We start from the raw sequence: 7528 nt of genomic DNA, 5'->3' as shown, positions 1-7528 counted from the left end.
AGACCCATAATATTGTTTTTTCCCAAAATAAGCTATCTTCAACAATCACCCTGTAGTGAGATGAACATCCAATTCGCTACTTTACAGTACCAAATATGGTAGTTTCCAATGCCAGTATCACAAGCATCAAATTTTGTAATGGTATTTCTAATTTCCCCAGCCCATAAGGTTTTTTTTTTCCAAAGTAAGATATCTTCAATAATCACCCTGTAGTGAGATGAACAACACCCAATTTGGTACTTTACAATACCAAATTTGGTAGTTGCCAATTCCCTTATCACAAGTACCAAATTTTGTACCCGTGTACCAAACTTCCCTAGTCCATAATATTGTTCTTTTCCAAAATAAGCTTTCTTCTACAATCACCCTATAGTAAGATGAGCAACACCAAATTTGGTACTTTACAGTACCCAATTTACCCGTACCAAAGCCTAAAAGTTGTTAGTCCTATTACCAAAGGCTTCAAATTTGATATTGGTAATTATAATTTCTAGAGCCCACAATGTTAAGTTTTTCCCAAAAAAGCCTCTGCTATAAAGCTTTTACAATGGAGCTTCCATGAGCTACAATCACCCTAGAATGAGAAGACAAATACCAAATTTGGTACATACCAATACCAAATCCAAAGATCAAGACAAAATGACCACAGAAGCATACTATAAGAAAAATGACTAAATGGACATTAGTGGATTTTAATTTTCACATAAAGAAGAATACATAGTAGACTGGACCAAGAAAATTTCTTTTTTTGTTCCACAAATCATGGGTTGATAGGGGGGTCAAAGCAATAAGCATATCCCTCTCACTGAATGCAATAATCAGCAATGAGAGGGTTGAGGTCATCTTCTACATCAAAGAGGGGGTGTTGATGGCTATATGTTGTTGGGAGTGAGAAGAAATCCAGCCCTCCAACCAGGGCTTGACCAAATTTGTGAAGTACAAGGGGTAGTAGGGATCAAGGTAAGAAGGATCATATGACGACCAAATGGCTAGACAATTCTTGTAGTCATTTTAAAGAGACTTGTATCCACATTCATCTGCAAGTATGGTAGTGTTGGCATTATACAATGGGTGTTTTGCCCACATTGATCTCAACAACTGCAGGAAGATAGGCTTATCACCAACATACTCTGGCACAGTTGGGACATCAAGGATGTTGGGTAGCCACATCTCACAATCTTCTTGGCTGAATACATCTATAAGAGTACAATAAAGTTAAGCATAATTAATGACAGTACACACTGGTAATCATCATGTGTCAAGAAGAGGGCGACGAGACATATACCTTTGACCACTCGTTTACTACGATAGTATGATAGGCATGTTCCCAAAAAGTGCATTATATTTTCTCTTCTACAACAGGACCATATGATAATATCTGCTTGGCTAGAAAACTTTACAAGCACATCCTCTGCATCCAATCTAACTGCACACCATAACTCTCAACCCAGATGATATACAAATGGTCTCACCTCCACTAGGAGGTGCAAAAATTGCATCTTTGGTGTTTGTTTGTAGCTCTTTAAGAGCACACCATTCACATCAAAACAATCAGCCACATGCCTAAAGCCATAACATCTTTTGGCATCTCTGTGTCAACTAATTTTTCCTTTAGCCACCACAGATCAATTTCTACAGTGCCAATAATAGTTTGAGTCAATCAGCACACAATGAAGATCCTACAACAACTTACTTACAGGGTCAAGTCAAAGATCAAAAGGTCAAAGTCTACCACAAGAGAGCACAATATAAGAAGGAAAATGTAACCTGTACTTAAAACATATCGTAATAGATGGAGACCAAAATATAATCTCAGTGCATTACATCAAGACACAAACTGTCAATTACAAGGGTAGGCATAAGCTAAAGTTTGCAAGCACGGGACTTGTTGGCACATCCACGGACTCGCTTTTTCCTACTGCAGACAACAAGTCCGACAAGGTGAAATCACCTGGAGATATCAGCATCACGTCGGTCACCTTCTCCAGATTAGTAGCATCGATGTCCACATCAATTGGACCAATCACCTTATCTTGAAATTTTCCCTTGTTTACATCTTTCTCAATAGTCCCACCTTTATCACCATCCTCACTATTGTCCGCTTTCTTAACACAATTATCCTCTCCCTTTCCATTCTCTTCAACATCACCCTAAGCCACGGCCTCAACTGCAGTTAGCAGCACCTCGTCAATTGTAGAGGGTTCATCAAACTTGGGTTTCTCGTCCTGTGGCTTTGATGTCCGGTACAGAGGCCTCAATAGTATCCACCCCTTGGATTTCATCCGTTTTGTACAAATCCTACCCCTCACTTTCTACTTCCTCCAACCAGATTACAAGTCCACGAGGATGTCTTGAACCCGTTCCATACTGGCAAGGTCCTCCAAATCCTTAGCAGAAACCTTTGTTGGTCAAGGTCCACCATTCTTCACACCCATCGTGTATTTTCCTTGCACATCTTGTCTTGCAGGTGTCACATCTTCCTCATCCACACAATCACAAATGACTCACTCAATCAACATTGTAATCCAAAATTAGAAAGACTCAACATATTGAAAACAGTGTCAACTTACCCTTTACAGTATAATGCTCACAGATATACGCTTTTTCCACTACAGGAATTACCATTCCACACCCCTCTTTCACACATGTGCCACTAGTGTGCAAAAGTGCACTGAAGCAAAGAGGGTGGTATTGATGTCTGCACTCTAACATGAAGCTGCCCAGAATATACTCCACCTCTAGATACTCCTCGCATGCAACACACGTGCCAAATGCATGGATTGTTTTGTCAATATCTATAAAGGGTGGCCTTGGAAAGAGGGTGAACCTCTTTCCTTGCTTCACTTCCTTGAGCATCCCATTCACAAATTGGCAATGGACCTATCCCTCCTTATAGGAGGCCTCCTGTTAAGTATGGAGCCTGATTTACCTTGTAATATTTTGTGGTAAAAGCGCAAATTTGTAAGGCCCCCATTATGAGGAGAAGCCATTGTGCGTGAAGGAAAATCACTCACAGGAAACCAAAATTTTCATGGCCAAGAATTAGGGGCAACTTTAGGGGCCTCGGGGGCGGAAGCCCCCGAGACTTTTTTTTTCCTTCGCTAGAATATTATGGCCGGAAAGTGGTCGGAAAATGACCTATCGGCTGGCCGGTTGGCCAGTGGCCGATAGTCAATGGCCGGTGGTCGGAAGTCAATGGCCGGTGGGGCCGGTGGCCGAATTCAAAAGCGGTTTTGTCTACACAAGGCGGCCACACATGGGCGGATTGGAGGGTCTGATTTTGACTTATTCACACAAGGGCGGTTACAAATGGCTGCCTCTCATAAGAGAGGGCATCCCTTTTGGCCTATAAAAGGAGGCCATTTCTACACACATTTTATGGTGTGAAGTTGATGCAACAAGGTGAGTGTGAGGTGGTGAGAGTGAAGCAAGGCGGGAGCTCCATTAAGGGTATAATCCCTTTGTAAACTACTTCTTGTTTTGAAGTACTAAAGCCATTGAGTGGCTACTTTCCCGTGGACGTTTTCTCGTGGACGTAGCCCACATTGGGTGAACCACGTATATCGTGTGTACTCTCTCTCTCTCTCTCTACTCTATAATCTCGTGTATGTAAAGTTGTCTCTCTCCATTAAGTAATCTACTCAATTATCTATTTAGCTACGTCTTATTACCTAACACCTCCAACTTGTCATGCTGTGTCTGTTACACAACAAATTAAGAAAAATAATTAATCTCACAGAACACGCCATGCGCTAGACATTGCACACAAAATATCAGTCATTACACTAGCAATACCCCATGCAGATTTGAACTTGCTACCTAGATTCACAACCACTAAGACTACCAAGCAAAGTATCAAGGCTGTAACTAGGCACTATGTTTGAGGACACATCGAACGGGCGCCCAACTGGTCGAACACATAGCCGGATACCACATTTGTACTCTATTAGTTTTTAGAGCTAGTCTGGTAATACTCTGTGTAAATCCTAATTCCAAGGTAGCAAGTCAATTTCCTGAGTTGTAATGTTGTCATGATAGTTGTAAAAGTCCATGTGAACTAGCCACTGGCCATTTAGAAAGCCCTAGGTATAAAGGTCAATAAATTTAATGTGAAAGGAGGCTTATCTTTAGAGAAGAAAAGAGCTCTGTTGTACGTACGCTCGAGCTACGATTCTGATCCACCTTGTAATCCATTGTAGCTAATGATTGGGTAGTTTGTTTTCAGTTTTGAAACTTGCATTCTGTTCCTCTCTCTTTGCTTTTTCATTCAAGTGTAAGCATTGTCAGTTTTTCTATGGTTCATGACTACCTGTCTGTGAGCCTTAATTACATATTTGAGTGCTTAAATCATTATTTTTAGTCTCTTGTATATCACGCTGCTTGTGCTTCATCACGTGCAGCCTCTCCAATCGGTCAGTATGCTCCATTTTGACCTTGTCACATACCTCTCTCGTACACACACTCCTGATTTTTGACTAAGTATTTTCTACATCCAAACATTTATTTATCACCATTTCATACTGGCTACCTAGAGGGCATCTGATTTTTTCTACCCTAGGTCATCTATGTCTACGTCATAGCCGCACTTATGCTAGGTGGTGCCCCGCTCTAATTATAGGATTACTCCTACCTTGAGATGATGCTTGGGGATGTTCAGGCTATGTGTGGTGTAGAGGCCACCCCATATGGCATGTCATTTTTGGCTATCAATGCATCCAATTTACTATCACGTAATGTATGCACCAGCCATTTTGGAATACCTCTAACCTGCTCATTTTCAGCCCTTTCTTCATCAAGTACATAATGTACATATGCATTAGTAATACGCCGACCTGTAACATTTTCGAAAACCTCCATAGGCTGTACTTTTTCTCATTGGAATTTACATTCAAACTTCCACCACTAAAAAGAGGCAACAAAGTGTCATAAATGTCTTGTGAGCTTACATTATTGTCTCTAGTACATGAGAACAAGGGTTGAACAGAATCTTCCACAAACACTACATCTCGTGAAACCAAAATACGCTTTGTTTTCACATGATACAACCTGTAACCTTTGCTTTCAGCACTATAGCTAACAAAATTACATTTGACATCCTTATCATCCAATTTTTTGCGTTGTGTTTGTGGCACCAAAGCATATGCCAAACAACCAAAAACACGCATGTACTCAATAAAAGGATTTCTATAATGCCATGCTTCATATGGAGTAATATACTGCAAAGATTTTTTAGGACACCTGTTAAGTAGATAAGTGGCACACATGATGGCCTCAAGCCAAAAAGAATGCAGCAAAGCTTGACTTTTGACCATTCATGTGTCATTTTCGTAAGTGACTTGTTTTTCCTCTCAGCAACACCATTTTTCTCAGGTGTATAAGGCACTGTACATTGGTGTTTTATCCCACAACTAGCCGGATATGCATTAGTTTCATGGGATATAAACTCCCCCCCTCGATCAAAACGGAGGGTGCCACATTTTGATACATTTTCAGCCATAGCCAAAAATTGTTTGAAGAACATAAAAACTTCAGACTTCTCTTTAAGTGGAAATACCCATACATGCATGGAGTAATCAACAATGAAAGTCACGAAGTAAAGATAATTTCCCAAGGATGGAGTTTGCATGGGCACACAAACATGACTATGTACAAGCTGTAAGCTACATGTGGCCCTAACTGAACCATCCTTTGGAAACTTAGAACACTGTATTTTACCCAAAATACAATGTATTTTACCCAAAATACAACCTTCACAAACATGTTTGACAGGTGCTTCAAGACGCGGCAAAGAAGCAACCATATCAGATTTCTACAAATGCAAACTGGTAAAATTCAGATGCCCAAAACATGCATGCCACAGTTTTGCATCTAAAATAGCCCTTGAATCTGCAATTGTATTTGCAAAATTATGTCCACACTTGTCATACAAACTGAACTTATATAGCCCACAACACAAAAGGTTAGATGCAACAATTTCATCACCAAAACTGAGATCATGAACTGTACATCTGTCATCCACAAATTTGACTACAAGTCCAAGTCTAGCAAGTGCAGATACAGACAAAATGTTCTTCTTGATCCCAGGTACTTACAGTGCATCAAAAAGTGTGAAAGAACTACCATTTGCAGCAATAAGCACAATTTTTTCAACTCCCTCAATCGGATAAGAGGCATTGTTGGCACAAGTGACTGAATTCCCATGAGGGACAAACTTGAGAGAGGTGAACAATTCATGATGTGAGGCAATGTGCTTTGTAGCACCACTGTTGAAATACCACACATGTGAATCTGCAGCAATTGACATGCATGCAACATGGACAGCAGGATTGTAAGTGCACTCTACACTAAAAGCCCATTCTGCATCAACATCAGCATCATAGTCTCCTTTCATAGAAGACTCAACAATGGCTGCATTTGTCGTGGAACCAGCATTTGTAGTGGAACCACCCTCTTTCTTCTTAGCCTCTTTGGACTTCAACTTAGGACACTGCTTGATCAAGTGATCATTAGCTTTACAATAATGGCAACGCATCTTCTTTTTGCCCTTATCACACCAAAGTTTCTAGATGAATTGCTACCGGCAAAAGCATCAAGAACAAGTGATTTTCCACTCGCAGAAGAACCATAAGAAGTGGCTGCATTGATGTTACCACCCTTTCTTTGAGAAGCAATAAAAGCCTGTTCAACTACATGCTCTCTAGTCTTGTTTTTTTTAGAAAGTGACTCTTGCAACAACAATGTGCATAATGCATCAAACTTGACATCCCAATTCACTCAAATTAGGCACAAAATGTAGGTGACTTGATTTACACACCTAATTTTAGAAAGTGATTAGCACACATTGGAGTAACATTATGCAATCAAGAATTCAATTGAGAAAGCTAGTGCACTTACATTATCAACGCATTCCAAGCTATTCCTTGCTCCATGTGAAAATTCCACCTGGCACATGCATGTGTTGCTCTCCAATTTTGGCCCAAAATTAGCATGGAATTAGTACAACTAGCATTGAAATGAAGCAAAATTAGTAATTATCAAACACTCAAATCATCAAATTATGCACAATTAAATTGATTAGAGTGATGATTCCACCTCTTATAAGGGGATTAATCATATATTACACATCAAATGTTAGTGGTTATGTTAGTGAAATTAGTAAAAGTTAGCATGGAATTAGTACAATTAGCATGGAAATGAAGCAAAATTAGTAATGGTTAGTGAGAATTTAGTGAAATTGGAAGTGGAATTGGGGGTTTGGGATATTCATTACTAGAAAATTATCTTTAGTTAGTAAAAATTAGCATGGAATTAGTACAATCAGCATGGAAATGAAGCAAAATTAGTAATGGTTAGTGAGAAGTTAGTGAAATTGGAGGTGGAATTGGGGGTTTGGGGTATTCATTACTAAAAAATTATCTTTAATCACTTACACACACAATCAAATTAAACCAAAATTGAGTTACACACACTCAAAACCAATGAAATTAGTAGTGAAAATTACTCTAGTCTAAACATCCTCTACTCACTA

General features: G+C 39.6%; 1 pseudogene; it reads right to left on the bottom strand.

Annotated features, from left to right (window-relative positions):
• Positions 1-1844: 1844 nt before the first annotated feature.
• LOC147425160 (uncharacterized) lies at positions 1845-2625 on the bottom strand (annotated as a pseudogene).
• Between the last annotated feature and the right edge of the window lie 4903 nt (positions 2626-7528).

The sequence above is a fragment of the Adiantum capillus-veneris genome, chromosome 25 (genome assembly GCF_014529385.1).
Source record: "Adiantum capillus-veneris isolate H3 chromosome 25, ASM1452938v2, whole genome shotgun sequence".
In the NCBI taxonomy this organism is placed as follows: Eukaryota; Viridiplantae; Streptophyta; class Polypodiopsida; order Polypodiales; family Pteridaceae; genus Adiantum; species Adiantum capillus-veneris.
The sequence above is the reverse complement of the archived record's forward strand: the minus strand, read 5'-3'. Positions and strand labels throughout refer to the sequence as shown.